This window comes from Lutra lutra, chromosome 2 (genome assembly GCF_902655055.1).
Source record: "Lutra lutra chromosome 2, mLutLut1.2, whole genome shotgun sequence".
Taxonomy (NCBI): domain Eukaryota; kingdom Metazoa; phylum Chordata; class Mammalia; order Carnivora; family Mustelidae; genus Lutra; species Lutra lutra.
Genome location: NC_062279.1, coordinates 12,752,099 through 12,770,585, shown reverse-complemented (window position 1 = coordinate 12,770,585; position 18,487 = coordinate 12,752,099).

The window sequence follows — 18,487 nt, the reverse complement described above, 5'->3', positions numbered from 1 at the left end:
TACTGTATTTACTTTATTAATTCTGCCTCAGGGCACCTGGGTGGCTCAGTCGGTTAAGCGTCTGCCTTCAGCTCAGGTCATGATCCCAGGGTCCTGGGATTGAGCCCTGAATTGGGCTCCCTGCTCCGTGGAGAGCCTCTCTCTCTGCCTGCTTCTCTGGCTACTTGTGCTCTATCTCTCTCTCAAGTAAAAATTAAAAAAAAAATTATTAATTCTGTCTCTCTGAATTTCCTTTCAGTAGGAAAAGGCTCCATTAAAGCTTGCTATAAGCCCACAACCATTACAGAGACTCCTAACTGATCCACATGGGTCCTCTCTTTCTCTTTTAACTTCCCTCTATGTTTAGTATTTCCCCAGACGTAGATCTGGTTGCCTCTATGTACTCATGTCTTTTACCCCTTTTATGGATGTCAACCTTGTCTCCTCAGACAGAAGGTAAGAAACTTGAAAATACAATTAAGACTTTAAAATTTGTTTGCATCCCTTTGAAGATATACAGTAAATGCTTAATAGATGCTATTTTAAAATTAAATAGCTATACCTCAGGATGCTGTGAGTTCTTTCTTCCTAGAAGTATTTTGACCTTGGATAATATAACATGAAGGTGCCCTTTGAGAGAAAATTCCTGCATCAAACGATAATGTATGGGCTCTAAATGTTAGGTAGTTCCCACAATGACTCCAAAGGCTTTGTAAGATACTATAATGATACCATCTCATTTTAACCATTACTGTACCTCTATTTACTAAGTGTGATAAACCTATTTATAATTAGGAAACCTAAAACACAGAACAGGTGATTTTCTGAATACATATAAGAAAATACACGCAGAAAATGCATAAAACAAGACATTTATCTTCTGGTTTATATCATTTGTAAGAGACCCATTTTAATCTTCAAGTATTTTTAAGCAAATGTGTCATTAGTCTACTTTTCTAAACTATTAGTATTTACTTCCTAATTTAACAGTGGTGAGATAGGTTATTATGTTATGTGTGTCTTTGTAGCTGCACATTAATTATGTTTATGATGTCCTCAGAGTCCAAAGTGAAATGTAGACATTTTCTAGAAAAGTAAATGAAGACATGGGAGCTACTATAAACTCCATCAGCAAATTTATACAAAAGATTACTCATATCTCCGTTCTTAGGCCCAGAAGAACTGAACAATAGCAGAAATCAAACATCATAGAAGATTAATTTCTGTGTATGTTTGATTGCCAGATTTCAACGTGTACATTCTCCTTACAAGTTCCAAGTAACTGAAAGAAGGTAAAACAACTTTAAGTTTGCTGGGAAAAAATAGTAAACCTAATAGAAGGATTGTTGAGAAGTTTATGCCATGATTTCTGTCTCACCTTGTCAACTTGGCAACCAAAAATGTAAAATTATTCAACTCCGTCATTCATTTGCACTTTTTTTTTTAACTTGGGGTATGAATTGACTACCAAGTTGTCTTTAGTTGAATCTCTATTGTTTCTGTAAAGAAATAATGAAGAGTCAATTAAAAATAATGAATTTGGTATGAACTGGAGACAAACAGGATGTTCTCATCTTATAAGCATAACAGAAGGTCAGAGAGGTTAAATGGTGGACCCTCATCATTGTTCAGCAATGGGGACACAGAATCCTGAAAAATTATGTCATTTAATCGAATGCCACACAGTGGGGGTGATTGGGTGGTTCTGTCAGTTAAGGGTCTGACTCTAGATTTTGCCTTGGGTCATGATCTCAGGGTCATGAGATCAAGCCCCACATTGGGCTCTACACTGGGCACAGAGCCTACTTAAGAGTCTTTCTCTCCTTGTATCTCTGCCCCTCCTCACCCCTATGCTCTCTCTATCTCTCTCTCTAAAAAAAAAAAAAAAACAAAAAAAGCCACACAAAGAAAAATTATTAGAATGCAGACTCTTTCTTTCAAGTGCTCTCCTTATGACAGCCAGAGACACGTGAAATTCTTATTGGATGAAAAATACTCTACCTAAACCAACTCGATCCTTCATTGGAAAGATTATTTTGAAGTCACTTTCATTTAAGCCAACCAATATGAAATCTGGAATTTTATATATATATATACATATATATATATATAATTTTATATATAAATTTCTTTTTATTTTATTTTCTTATTTATTTTTATTTATTTTTTATTTATTATTATTTAATTTATTTTAACTTTAATTTTAAAGTGCTTAACAGTTTTCCAGTGTAGTTAGCCTAGGTTTCAAAGTGTAAAAGACAATAACACTCTCTCAGCTGGTAATAACCATCTGAAAACATTGACTGTGTTAACTTCTTATCTAGTACCCTTGGGGTATACACACACACACACACACACACACACACGTTTCAGTGGGAATGTAAAATGAGACAATCACTTTTGAAAATTACTTGACAATTTCTTATAAAGGTAAATGTGTGCTTATCACATGACCAAGCTATTCCACTCCTAGATCTAAAACATATGTCCACAAACAGACTTGGTATAGGATGGTCTTGGTACCTTAATCACAATAGGTAAAAACTGGAAACAACCAAAATGTTCGGCAACAGATAAATGGATAAATGGATAAATAAAGGGCTCTTGAGTGGCTCAGCCACTGGCTCAGCCAGTTGAGAGTTGAGAGTCCGACTCTGATTTTGGCTGATAAATCTTCTTTAATAAAAGTGGATAAATAAATTGTACTATACAATGGAAAACTGCTCAAAAATATAAAGGAATGAACTACATGTAACAACAAGGATGAGGGATGGGCTCAATGGTTTGATACTTTCATTCTTTAATGAAAGGTGTTAAAAGGTCACCTTGAATATGTTGAGTTGTATTTCCCCTCTTCTACTAACTCGTACAAAATCCAGAAGGCTATACAGGCTCTATTTGTGCATTTTTAAGTAATGGTGAGGTCTATTTAATACTGCTAGTTTTTTATTTTTCTAAAGGAATCTATGGGATACCAGGTTACACCTGTTGAATGGCTATTATCAAAAAGACAAGAACTAACAAGTGTTGGTGAGGATGTGGAAGAAAGGAGACCTTTGTTCATTGTTGGTGGGAAGGCAAATTGGGGAAGCAACTATGGAAAACAGTGTGGAAATTCCTGAAAAAATTAAAAATAGAACTACTCTATGACCTAGCAATTCCACTTCTGGGAATTTAACACTAGCTGGAAAGGATATCTGCCACCTCCCCTCCATCCCCAGTTCATTGCAACATTTTTTATAATAGCCTAGATATAGAAGCAGCCTACGTGTCCATCGGTGGATGAAAGGGTGAAGAAAATGTGAGACAGACATATAATTAAAAAATTTACATTATTTATATTTGTATTTCTTATATTATTTGCAAGTAAATAAAATATGAATAATATTTATTCCTAAAAAAGAATGAAATCTTGTCAGTTGTGACAATGTGGATGGACCTTGAGGACATTATGCTAAATGAAATAAGCCAGACAAAGACAAATACTGTATGATCTCACTTACGTGTGAAATCTTAAAAAGAGAGAAAAAAGATCATAGATACAGAGAACAGATTGGTGGTTGCGAGAGGTTAGTCTTTGGGAATGTGCACATCAGTGGGGTCATGAGGCACAAATTTCCAGTTTTAAGTCCTGGGGATGTGATGAACAGCATGGTGACTATAGTTCATAATCCCATCTTGCATATTTGAAAGATGCTAAGAGACTAAATCCGTAAACTTCACATCACAAAAAAAAAAAAAAAAAATCCATATCTATATATGGTGACAGACTTATTGTGGTGAACATTTTGTAATATATACAAATACCAAATCATTTTGTTTTATACCTGAAACAAATCAAATGTGATATGCCAATTGTACCACAATTAGAAAATATAAAAACTGAATTGGCATAAAAATGTATATATAACATTCTTTTTGCAGAATTGGACCAACAAAAACTAGAGATGAACTAATTGTCTAATATTGCCTAAATAAATGATGCAGTCAATAACACCTCATAGAATATTCAGAAATGCTTGATATCTTTAGAAATGGCCAAAATATGACATTAGGTAAGCAAATCAAACAAAGAAAAATATGACATTAGATAAACAAATTAAATAAATATACATATGCCTAAAGGAAGGTTCTTAAAAGTTTATCAAAGTATTTACAATTATTATCTTGGGTGCTATAACTGAAGTGATTTAAAAACTTTACTTTTACCTTTCTCTATTTTCCAAATCATTTATAATCAGCCTCAGTATTTCATAATCAAAATGAAAAACAAATGTCAATCAATTTGTTTTAGCTGTCTATGGAAATAGCGATGATGGATAACGCACATTTCGCATCCTATTTTTAAACCCAATGCATGATGTTCTAGTGGTTTTCCTTCCTGAGCTTAAGAGATAGTTGAAAGGACAGTCTACGGCCATACCACCCTGAACGCGCCCGATCTCGTCTGAAAGGACAATGGCTAACTAAAAGCCAATAAAAATAATTGCAGAATTGATTTAAATTAAGCACAATTAGATATGCCTGGCAGAAACATGATCTTTCAAAGAACAAAAACAGTGAATAGGCATCTTCCTAAAAACCTCAATAGTAAACTTGACTTTGTCTGAATTCTCAATGCCAGTTATTTCCTGCATCAGGGCTGTTGGCCTGACTGAAGGCCTATAAGATGAATTTCAAAAAGTTCTGGGCTCTAGAATCCCTCAGTTGGCAAAATGCAAGATATTTCCATGAGAGCCCAGTCACGGGTACAATACCTTAGCTCAAAGCATCAAGGAGGTTAGGAGGAGCTCTGTATAATTTTGATCTTTCTGATAAAGTCATTGTCTTTGGTTACTATCTTCATTCCATATGCTCTGCTATTTCATTTCCCCTTTAAATAGTTCTTTACTTATCTGGGGTTGCTTTGTGGTTTCATCAATTATTTAGAACTTTTGAGAGATGTCATTTCTGCATGTTACTTTCTAAACTGGGAAGCACTGGGTTTCTAAAAAGCAATATGCATACTTGAGGAATTTAGGTGGCATTTACGACTTTTTTGAGCATCATCCAAAATTTTCTTTCTAAGGTTACGCACGGTGTGTTCTAGAAGATTGTTTCTAATGGCTTCTTTATTTTTTCTCAGTCATTTTGTAATGTTTTGCAAGTAATATACATAACTAAGTAACTAATAGCCCAAACTAAAATCAAATAATTGAAAAAGATATTCTAAGTTTTAGTGGCAAGTAAAAGGCTTACTTAATGTCTAACATTTATTTTACAATGTTATTTTTCTAAAAGATTTCTTATTTGCAATACAAAAGCAACAAAAATGTGCATGAACTCCTATCCTATAGATTACCACATTTTATTGAGTTCAATAATTATGTTTCCTCATCTATATTTCATCTACACATATAGACAGCTAAAAGTATTTTTTTCTTATTCAACCCAGACATTATTAAGAGAAAGTAACCGAGACAGATAACAAACATGTGCAGAAAATTTCAAATAACATTCTGTGGGACGTCTCTGATGCGCTATAATTATGCTACATGGATTGTGTCTGCAGCTGTCTATACAAACTAATGTTTTGGGTATAATGAATACTAATGTTTCCTGGAGGTAATTGCCCTATTATATTCAGAGTTCAGTAGTTAGGTTTATTAATATTAGGTAGTACAATGTTTTTAGCTCGGCAATCGAGTTTTCTTCAAAGTGAGCTACTTCAGGTTACAGTGTATATTGACTATCTGTATTGCAATTATGAAAATATCATTGAATTTTCAGTGTTCCTGTGGTTAAAATATTCACTTACTGCAGGGCTGAACTTCTACTATAAAAAGCTTAAAGCTACTGACCCTCATTTAGCCAAGTTCGATTTGGAAAATGTGTATTCTTTCCAACAGCTTCTGCAATTATGAAGGCAAAACATTCTATTAGGTTCTTTAATCAATGTTTGCTTTCTACTCGAAGAAGTGGCTACTCAAGATAGGGTATTTAGCACCTGGAAGGCTAAGTTTAGGCTGTGTTTGCTTCATTGGGTTCCTGGGCTCTTTTATGGTAAGGACTGCAGGAATTTTTTGGCTTCCCCTCTGAGTACTTGACCCTGAGAGCTTAACCCAGAAAGCTGTGGAAATAAAAGATTGAAGAGAGTAGAAGAACCACTTAGTATATCCTGACAATTTAGGACTGATCCTGGTCAGACAGAAACTGGCTAAGACCTGTTTAGGCTTTTGGAAACAACTATAGATACTTTCCCTCTCCTCTTCCTCCCTCTGTTTTCCTTTCTGTCTTCCTTCCTTCATTCCTTTGTTTCTTCCTCCCTCCCCCTTCCTTCCTTAATACTGTTCTGAGAATTCCGGATAATGATGGTGGAAAGACAGCATTTCCAAGCCAAGCCTCAGTAGTTTAGAAGTCACTTGTCAAGCTATAAAAGTCTTCAACTAGTTTCAAGTCACAGACTTAATAGAAAGTTAAATGGTTATGACTTTCTTGTTGGTTTTTGGTTGGGCTTTGGTTCTTTGGGTTAGACTTCTCTGTGTTGATTAAGAAGTTGAAACATTAATCCCTTCTCTTCATTCATGGTAAAAATGAGAATGGAAGCAAAGATGGAGAAATAAAATTGGCCTTACAAGTAAATGTTTAGTCGTCATTCACATAATGCTTGCAAATTAATACCTTAATAGCTATATAGTCTGAGGTATCTATGTCTTTGCTTTTAGTACAAGCACTATCAAAACAGTATTTTGGGTACTTCAGAAAAATCAAGATCTCAGGGCACCTTGGTGGCTCGGTTGGTTAAGTGTCTGACTCTTGATTTCAGCTCAGGTCAAGATCTCAGGGTTGTGAGATTGAGCCCTGCATCAGGGTCTGCACTGAATATAGAACCTACTTAAGATTCTCTCTCCTCTACCCTCTGCCTGCCCCCCCCCCAAAAAAAAAGAAAAGAAAAGAAAAGGAAAAAAGAAGATCAAGTCCCTGTGATTTATTATAGAATTTTCAGCTACATTTTATGAATGGGGGGGGATGACTACCACCTTGAGATAGAGGAGAGTAAGCAAGTAAAATGATAAAAATAGTTGAGATTATGGGGCACCTGGTTGGCTCAGTCAATTAAGCATCCAACTCTTGGTTTGGTCTCAGATTGTGATCTCAGGGCCATGAGATCAAGGATCTCCCCCATACCCCGCTTCGGTCTCTGTGCTCAGTGTGGAGTCTGCTTGAGATTTTCTTCCTCTCCTTCTCCCTCCCACTCTGCTCCTCTCCCTACATGCATGCTCTCTCTCAAATAAATAAAAAAAAAAACACCTTTAAAAAAAAGTTGAAATTATCAAAGAAGTATCTATTAAAGTAATTTAAAAAACAGGAGAGCAATTCTGTTATATAATCCCAACAGTCTTTTTCCTTATCTGCTCCTCAATTTAAGGATTAGCCATAATTATGGGAAAGGCTCCAGATTAAGAAGGGGCAGAGAAAAGAATAAAAACATTACTGCATACATATTAGTTGGCAATGAGTTTTCAAGCATGTGCTTTCATATAACCTACCTAACAATTTCCTGAGACAGTTTTTATCATCACTTAATATAGAAGAGGAAGTAGAGGTTCAGACAGGTTTAAAGAAAACCTATCCAGCAGAATTTTCTTCAATGATGTAAATGTTCTATAAATCTGCACTTTGCAGTATGGTAGCCACTAGGCCTCATGTACTATCGGATATGTGAAATGTGGTTAGTACATCTGGGGAAGGAAATTCTGAATTTTATTTAATTTTAATTAAAATATAAATTCAAATGGTCTTTTGGTGGCTAGAAGGAAGAAAGAAAGAAAAGAAAGAAAAGGGAGGAAGGAAGGAAGGAAGGAAGGGAGGGAGGGAGGGAGGGAGGTAGGTAAAGGGGAAGAAAGAGAGGCAGGGGGGGAAGGAAGGAAAATGAAGAGGGCTAAAAATACAGTAATTTTGAAACAGCACATGTATTAATTAAGAAGAAAGTTAAAAGATCTCACTTTGACCCTTTATCTTTCTAGTAGGAGAACAAGTTATTTGTCATGTACGAGGAGGCAAAGAGAAGAACCGGGAGCCTGAGATAAATAGTAAGGCTAACATATTAATTAGAAAACACATTTTATAGACTAGTTCTCAGACAGATTAAAAATATCTACAGGAACAATTCTGGTACATTTTAAATATTAAAAAAATAAAAGAAGCATATTATTACATACCATGTGACATTTATACAGATTGTGGGAAATTCTCCAAAACCAGACACAAATATTTAAATCCAACAAAAATGATCTGCCTCCAAAGAAAATAGGTCTAAAATTCACTGGCTATTTAGGCAAAGACCAGCTGAGAACACAGTCAAACTGTCCCCAATCCTTGTTTGTCAACCTAAGTTCAGTCATTGACTAATGGGAAACACTGTTTTCCTTTCCCCACTTAAATCTTTTGGATACCAAATTTAGGTAGGAAAATTTAAATAATAGCTAAAAACTTGTTCATACTAATTGTGACAGTATTTGTCCAACTTAATTAAGCATTTGCCCACATTTATAGATTCATGCATATAAACACCTTAAGAATACCTTAGATAATTAACACCAAGATCACAAGATGTGTAAAAATTTTGAAACATCTGACATGAATAGATCGCTGCTGATTCAAGTAGTAAAGATCTAAGTTTCTGAGCAAAGTTGCTCAGAATTTTCTAAAATTCCAAAAATTTAATATAAATTGATAAAAATCAAGTCAATTAATTTATAAGATAACATTATAGTAATCTGATTAAAAAAACAACATGGAGACAGTACTTGAATTACTTTGTAATATGAAGAACTGGGCTTTAAATGAAAAATTGTCAAAATGTGTAAGATCTAATTTACATAAACATTTTCTAAAAACTAAATTTTGAAAACATAGTTTGAAACAACTATTAATAAAAGTGACAGTTATATGCATATTTTATTGATTTTTGATCTATTTCTAAGTAAATGACACAGGGTTTTTAATCTATGACTAAATTCATTTTATCAGAATTATTAGATAATCTACTCAACTAGATATTTGGTTTAAAGAAACTTTATTTTTTTTTTTAATTTTTTATTTTTTACTTTCTTTATTTTTTTTATTTTTTTAACAACATATAATGTATTATTAGCCCCAGGGGTACAGGTCAGTGAATCGCCAGGTTTACACACTTCATAGCACCTACCCTCCCCCATGTCCATAACCCCACCGCCCTCTCCCTACCCCCCCCTTCCCCCAGCAGCCCTCAGTTTGTTTTGTGAGATTAAGAGTCTCTTATGGTTTGTCTCCCAAGAAACTTTCTATATATTAAACACATGCTATATGCTAAAACATGAAGCTTAAAATGCCTAATAGTTATATTAGTTATATTAGTTATATAGTTATATTAGTTATATTAGTATCATATTCATAACAGCAAAGATTAATATTATATTGTTCCTATTAAATGTGCTTGTTTAATTTTGTGGATGATTTTGAGGGTACTTTGGAATACCATCTTGTGAAAAAGACATCGGTACTGTAACCCCACACTGAATTTCAAACTTTTACTTTTGCAGAATGCTTGGCTCAAACACAATGCTATGAGGGGGGCCATTCACATACAATATAAGAAAACAACCACATCCAGAACAAGGCTGGGATAAGGCACATGGGTGTCTCCCTGGGAGGTCTGGGAAAGCAACTTGGAACCACTCTCTAAGTGAGGGAACACAAATTTTTCTCTAAGATTTTTTTGTGATTGTTGTTTTTTTTTTTAAGATTTTATTTATTTATTTGAAAGAGAGAGAGCGAACATGAGTGGGAGGAGCAGAGGGAGAGAGAGAATCTCAAGCAGATGCCACCTGAGCATGCAGTCCGACACAGGCCTGGACCCCAGGACCTGAGCCGAACCCAAGAGTCAGATGCTTAACCATCATTTTTAAATTGGCATCATTACCCTAGTGACTATTTTATCCTTTACGTAAAAAACACCATACAGAATATGAAGAGGGTAAAGTGGTGAGATTTTCAATAACCATGGCTTTTCCTTTCCTTTTACAGGATTAAAATTCAATTATAAACCTTTAAGAAATTAATTGAGAAGTGAATTTTCTATTGGTTTCCTTATAATTAAGTGCAGATTCAGAAAAAAGTGAGGATTTCTAAAAATTCATTCTATAGAGTAAGACCTTTAAAAAAAAAAAGCTAACTTATTCTTGAACTCATAGTTTAAAATGTTCCATAAAAGTTACTTGGTTATTTATCACTGAGAGCCATTGTGTGATTTTTCTGATATTATCACACGGGCTATGTCGGAAATCCTGGAGGGAGATGGCCCATCTGTGAACCGAGAGCCGCTTCTACTATTTGAGTCTTCCGAGTACGCTTCTGGCCAAGTCCTCGGGATCCGTGATAGAAACTCAACAGCGTCGATGCTGAGTGTGCAATCATCTGCTTCCATTTGTCCCTGTGGTTGGTATGGATTAATAGGCCAAGGCAGGAGATGGGCATAGCACAAATTGAAAATAATGGAGCATTTTGCACCAAAGGAGGCAGAGGATACAACTACAATGGCCAGGTGGGAAAAAAAGGTGAGCGGGCCAGAGGCAGTACAATGTGTCAGCGAGACTGCCACAGCACTGGGACCGCGTAGCTCAGCACATCCGTGTCTAATAAAGACAGGGCCTATCTGTGGGATGTCTCTTCACAATAACTCCGGAGTAGCATTTATAGGAGAGACCAATTATGGATTCCATGTGGAACTCATACGCAAAAGCCGCTTAGGGGATCCATGTTAACATTTCAGGAGAAATGATGTAAAATGTTCATTTGTATAGGAAAAATTGCAATTATCATCCAAAATGTGGACTCATTATAAATAATTGCTAAGTCACTGAGAATTCCAAGAAAAGTCCCACCAATAAGGAACTATCTCTTGGGCACTTTCCTTCAGGAGTTGGAATAGAAACATGACCATTAGTTATTCACTCAGCAGGCATCCAAGCCTACTGAAGTGCTCTCTCAAGGTCTCTCAAGGCACTGTGGAGACTCAGAGGCTTCCAGATTTCTAACAAAGGGGCTAGAATCTAGGTTAAATAAAGCTGAAATCCAGAAATGACATAAGGATAGCTATATCCATTTGAAGATACTTGTTGTAAGTAATCTTTTTTGTTGTAACAGGAAAATGAAGGTGGGTCAGAATAAAATCTGGAAACAGAAAGGTCAAAGCATTGTCCCCAAAGAGAGTGACCGGCCAACGTAAGGACTATAGGTCATCTCAGCTTCAGGCTCACTATAGAGAAGAATATGGACAAAGCTATCCATTAGGAGCTCTGGTTTCATGCCCTTCTAGACCAGTCTCCGAGAGAGTGTGCTGGGTCTAGATTTCTGTAGTACATGGCTACTATTATTTCTTGTAGGGGTTCAAGAAATATTTTTTTTAATTTTTTTATTTTTTCAGCATAACAGTATTCATTATTTTTGCACCACACCCAGTGCTCCATGCAATCCGTGCCCCCTACAATACCCACCACCTGGTGCCCCCAACCTCCCACCCCCCACCCCTTCAAAATTCTCAGATCGTTTTTCAGAGTCCATAGTCTCTCATGGTTCACCTCCCCTTCCAATTTCCCTCAACTCCCTTCTCCTCTCCATCTCCCCTTGTCCTCCATGCTATTTGTTATGCTCCACAAATAAGTGAAACCATATGATAATTGACTCTCTCTGCTTGACTTATTTCACTCATCATAATCTCTTCCAGTCCCGTCCATGTTGCTACAAAACTTGGGTATTCATCCTTTCTTTTCTTTTTTTTTTTTACAGCTTTATAAACATATATTTTTATCCCCAGGGGTACAGGTCTGCGAATCGCCAGGTTTACACACTTCACAACACTCACCATAGCATACCCTCCCCAATATCCATAACCCCACCCCCTCTCCCAACCCCCTCCCCCCATCAACCCTCAGTTTGTTTTGTGAGATTAAGAGTCACTTATGGTTTGTCTGGGTTCAAGAAATATTTGTGGAATGAAAAAAAAGGATGACTTTCATCAAAAAAGATGTACACTGCCTACATGATACATATTTTGGAAGAAAGAAAAAAATTTAAAAATGGGATCACTGGTACTTAGTACATCAAATAGAGTTTAGCATGAGAAAAAAGAAAAAGGGTAAGTCTCTTTCTTTATATAGGAGTGATTCTTCATAGGGAATGAGAGTGCAGGCCTAGATGATTTCTCAAGTCCCTTCCACTCTATGAATTTATAGTTCAACAATTTAGTAAAAGTTGAAAAGTGGAGTGTCTAGCTGGTCTACATTTCCACTTAGTCAACTCTACCAGTGGGACTGCACCGTGCCCATCTGTGTGAGGCTAAAGAAACAGGTCTTAAAAGGAAAATAGGTCTTTAGTTAAACTTTTAAAAGAAATAAAAATAAAAATTACTGAGCTCAAAGAATATTAACATTGGAATAGATCTCTTTGTCAGGTATAAAACTGTTTAGACAATCCTCTATGTGAACAATCAAAACAAAATGTTTAAAAACTGTAAAAAAAATCTTAACTGAAATATTGTATCCTTAGATGAGGTTCACTGTGTATATACTATAAATTGGCTTTAATAAACATTTGGTATTATGGATCCATAATGTGGAGCCATTTTTTTGTTAATTTTGTGCAAATTCACAGCTAATGCCATTAAAACTCTAAATGAGCAGTTCTAGTGTGCAAATGCCTGCTAAGATTAATACACAAAACCCTGATATCTCTCAACTGTCTCATTAACATGATAACAAGCCCAAAGGAGTTTCAAATCCCTTAACACACCAAAGACATATTTTCTCCCATTTTTCGTTCATACGACCATAAAAATGGAAATTAAGCCACATAAAAAATCTTCCAAAAATATCAAGGGGACAATCCAAATACATAAAATACTTCTTTTTGGTATATTAAACTACAAAAGCCTTGTTGAAATGCTACTAAGGAGCTGACTTATATATACAAAAACCAAGGCAATCTACAGTAAGTTTATATTTTATCCCAAAGCCTAAACATTTAGCGCTAGTGAAGAAATTGGGAAATACTGAATGATCTAGTATATTAAGCTGTTTGTTTTCCAGAAAAATTAACTGCCAGGTATGGGTTATAGACGGACTTTCAAAAATCTAATTGTGCATCTGCTTTCGGGAGTTTAAGTCAAAGCCACAGTGTTATTGCGCTGAATCCTTTTGTGGTCTAATAAGGGAGAAAATAAAAACAAATTATCTTCTTTGTTATGGAGGATATGCTTTACAATATCACCGCATGGTGACAACTTCTTGTCTTCTTGTCACTGCCTGTCCTTTAGACCATACTGCAGAAAAGCAATTTTCTGCCTCAAAAGCACTCTGTTTTTTTAAAGTTTGTCTCTGGGCAATTTTCAGGTCTAGTAGAGCTGCACAACTGTATACAGATGAGAAAGACCCAAAATAGGGCAATTTATTTGATTCCTCCTCTTCAAAACATTTAGCTGAGATTGCATATCCAACAGAGAAAGCCCAAAAAGAATATTCAGGAGTGACCCAGAGTGACATATACCCTTTCTGTAAATTTGCATTAAACATAGTTTCCAAATAACATGGACATCCTACAGCTGCTTTTTGTTTAACATAAACCTTTAACACTAAAATTTCCCTAGGACATTAAAAGTGATTTCTACAAAAAAAAAAAAAAAAAAAAAAAAAAGGCAAATCTCTAGAAATAGGTAGTTAAATACAGCATATGGAGTTTTCAGATGAAGAATTGCTTAATTTTAAGTGGGCTACTCATTTGAATCAGCAGTTTGGTTTTCTGGTTGAGGGGTAAAGGGCACCTTTGATGCAAAAATGTATTTCCCCACTGTTCAGTTGCTGATAATTTCACACTTATCAATGCCTGGTGCTAGCATGACCATAATAGCCCTCCTGATGTAACTCTGCCCTCACACAGGATGGAATGTTCCACAATGGTCTCTTACCCCAGTCGGAAAACAAGTTTACCTTTAATAGTGTCTGCACAGAGGAATGATTTGAAAGTTGCTGGATTTTAGATTTAATGTCTGCTGAGACATTTTTAAAAAGAATATTGTCCTTTTTCTTTTTCTATCACTCTCTCCATACTGCATCATTACCTCTCTTCATAATTATTTTTGTGTAAGAGCTTGCTTTTTATCAAATATGGTATTGTATGGCATAAATTATACAGTGAGCAATATTAAACATGTTTCTGCTGACTAACCAGCAAATTCCTGAGTCTAAAACTTGGGATTTTTAGTTAGAAAGTAGTCATGGATGTAAACAAAGTTTATAGAACAGCAAACTGATTGGTCTTAGTAGCCGCTGCCTTTCTTGCTACTGTGCCTACCTGTGCATGTGTGGGTTCCGTCCCGTCGTCTACGTGTGTACACATCAGTCTCTCTCTCTTTCTCTCTCCTTATTTCCTCAGCTCCTTCCTCTCTAACTTTCTCTCTCTCTTTAATTTCTCTCTCTTCTATGTATACGGGCTAGTTTGAGATTTCCTAGAGGTAGCTGTGTGTGTGCTTTTAGCCTAATGATAAGCAGATAAATAAGAAATTAAAAGAAATGCAGTGGAAATTATGTCCTAAATATATCTCTAGTGCAAATGAAGTTATTTCAAGCCCAATGACTTTTTTTTTTAGCATAACCTAAAAACCCTATTATATTTTCACAAGCACCAAAAATTATCTGACTGGTAGACTCCCAGATCTTAATTCCTCATCACACATTGATTCCTAAACTATGTTTTCCTGTATGTACTGCCCCCAATTTTTCTCACCAGACTCTTTTTTTCAACTTCATCTTGTCCAGTGTGTGCCCTTGTTGCTGGGGAGGAATTGACCTTCAGCGAGGTCTCTGACGACCTCATTACAACTAAGCCCAAGGGCCAGTCCAATTTTCAAACCTCATCTTTCCTCAACCTCTTCGCTGCATTTGTCACATTCAACCATCTCCCGTTTCTCAAAATGCCTTCGGAGCTCTGCTCCTACTTCGTTGAGTCTGGTTTTCTTCATTGTCTGCAATATGTTTACTTCTCTCCTTCTTTTTCATAACTGGAGGTAAAGCAAAGGTTACACGTCTCTCTTCTCATTTCCCACCTGGGCAAGGTGGGACCCTGAAAGCTGTTATCATGGGCATCATCCCCCCCTGGGGATGTGCCATGTCTTCGTAGAAATATCCATCATCACTGCCTCCGTCCCTGCGTTCCGTGTGTCTCCCCAGAGATGCACACATGGGGGACCACCATGTTGGCCGATTTCAGAGACGTAGCTCTATGATCATTTCTTTCCAACAAGTCACAAAGCCTTTTAACTTGAGGCAGGCTTAGTGAGTAATCTAGTACACGTTTTTCTCCTCTACTTTTAGCTGGATACTTTCTCCTTGCTTACACCAGTGTTCCTCTGATGTCTATCGCTATATATCCCTGTAACGACTAAGTGCAACCTGTTTCTTCCACCACAACTGGCTCAAGGACATGTTTAATAATAAACTTTAGGGGGCGTCTGGGTGGCTCAGTGGGTTAAAGCCTCTGCCTTCAGCTCAGGTCATGATCTCAGGGTCCTGGGATCGAGTCCCGCATCGGGCTCTCTGCTCAGCAGGGAGCCTGCTTCCTCCTCTCTCTCTCTCTGCCTGCCTCTCTGCCTACTTGTGATCTCTGTCTGTGTCAAATAAATAAATGAAATCTTAAAATAATAAACTTTAATCCACGCCATCTAAAAATACTACACTACAAACTCATGTCTACATGTATCATCTGTATGTATACACACACAACACACGTACATTTACATATATTTATAAGTATATATGTAAATTTATTTTCTTTCTGAGTTCTGAAATTTTGTCATCCTTTTATATATCACCAAATATGTAAATTCACCTAGCACCCTATTACTTTATCATATAATAACACTGAAGGAAAAAATGTATGATATCTGCATTCACAGAAATCTCTATAGATCTCTGTGGTCATGAGGAAAGAGAGAGCACTTATAATTTGAATGTACCTAGATTTAGGGCCCCACGTTAGCTAGTTGTTGCAATCTTCTGCACCCGAACATGCCTTTAAATCGAACTGGTCGAATCCTTTTTCTTGTTTAAAGCGTGTCAGAATGGACTGATTGGAGCATCCATTTTTCTCTGTCCTTTGAACGACAGTCAAGTGAGCACAAGTTAGTGAAACGATGAAGAGGCATCAAGGGTCTCGGGTAAATCACAACTTGAATAACTGAGAGTCGCTTGGCTAATCAATATAAAATCACAATATTTGGCCTTACGCCCCCGCCGAAGAAAGGCAGGGACACCAGTTTTCATTAGGATAGTCTCTTTAAGTACATAAAAGTACCAAGAGCGAGCCGGAAGGTACATTTGGAACTATCTTGGTTGCTGATTTTACTTTACCATATCTACCTATACACCCCGCTCTGGTTCTTCTGAGTGATAGAGAACGTTTTATGCAGTGGCTGGTGACATCAGCCAGGCCTCAGCGGTCAGAATGCACTCACGGTTTAAGACCCAACCACATGAGGCTGCTAGATTCATTTTGGTTTCTTTAAAAGTCACGCTGTAGTGGTGTCCATCAGGTGTTATCAGAAGGAAATGGAAGAAAGCCACTGATGCACACGTTTACCTAGCCTGAAATTCTTTCTTTTGGGAAGGAGGGGGAAAAAAGCAAAAGTTGGGTTTTGCCTCACATTTGCATCGCGCTGGTGGTTTACTTTTGTTGTACAATAAACATTTCATTTCAGCATCTGTGCACAGGCGAAGTAGTGAGAATGAGGTGACTGAAATCAAAACTCCTCATAACTGCGTGGGGCAGGGGAATGTAATCATCTTGCCTCTGCATAAAAACAGGAATTTAGAATTCTTTTTTCTAAGTGTGCGTGTCTGCTGTACACATATTCAAATGATTTTTCTTCAAAATTCTTTGAAAAGATATTCAAATATTGTGATATTTTGTGAGAATACCAGGAAGCTAGCCTATTTAAAACTTTCTGTGGCTCAGTTTCACAAAGCAGAAATGTTTTTGTATTTAGAGCACGTGTCCAATGGAATGTGTTCCATAAATGTTGGTGGACTGTCAAAATAAATAAATGGTTTCAGTTTTAGAAACTCCTAGAAGCCATGCGACCGCTCTCAGTTGTTGGCTAACTAATCTATCCCATCCTCAAATTATACACAATGATGCTAGTCCTTCAATCTGCCACTCTCTGCTCTCCCCGCCATGACTCTTATTGGTGACAGGGATGTCGTCACTGCCCCAGTAACCAAGACGGTGCCACATCCGATCTATTTTTCTCACATACATCTTTAGCATCTGCCACTTCTTTTCGATCTCCGTGACCATTATTAAAGTGCAAAATTTAAAGATTTTTTTTTTTTTATTTGACAGATAGAGATCACAAGTAGGCAGCGAGGCAGGCAGAGAGAGAGAGGAGGAAGCGGGCTCCCTGCCGAGCAGAGAGCCCGATGCGGGGCTTGATCCCAGGACCCTGGAATCATGACCTGAGCTGAAGGCAGAGGCTTTAACCCACTGAGCCACCCAGGCGCCCCTAAAGTGCAAAATTTAAATTTGCTGCTGGGTTTATCTTCCTGAAGCAATATCCATGCTCTGCCAGAATCCTACGGAATAAAATGCGTGTTTTCCATCCTAGTCGTGGAAGGTCTCTCTCTACAGCCTGGTTGAGCCTGAAGCGGCTCCCAATGGATGCACAAAAACTTTTTGATCTGGGCAATCGAATTTGTAACAGTCTTTCCTCGTTCCTGGCTCTGAAACTTGCTTACAAGCTCTGCCCAGCTGAAATACCGTCCTCTCTTCCTCTCCCCCACCCAAACGCCCCATGGCGCCCACAGCTCAGCCGAATCTCTGAATTCACTGGGAAGTCATTTGCCATAACTGCAGCCCTTGGTCATCTCCCTCTGTGCAGAATGTGACAGCAGGTCTCCCACTCATTCCGTCACCACCTCCTTGGGCTTTCCTACGGGGACTGGCTACATAATTGCAGGGCTCAGTGCAAAATGAAAATGGGACGACCCTAGCTCAACATTTTTGCAATTACAAGACAGCATGAAGAGATCAACCAAGCATGGGGCCCTTCTACGTACATGGGCCTGTGAGACCTCCCAGATGGCAGACCCCTGCCCCTATCTGCTGTATTACATTGGCTTTAGACTTTTGAGATATACGGCGTCTATCAGCTTCTCTATATGGATCCTAACTTCTTTGGGAAAAGTGTTATGTGCAATCATTATGACTGTATGATGATGTTTGTTTGAAATTTACATCATGCTTTGCTTACAAATGTTATTATCATCAGCAGTAGAGTAGACCAAACTTTGAAAAACTTCTTGTTCAATAAATTTTTTTCAATACGACTGTTCTACCCTATCCCTCACATTATGTGCAATTATGCAAGATGGACACACAACATCTTATATTTTAAGCAGTGATTATACCATTTCATACTTTCTAAAAAAAATCAGAACAT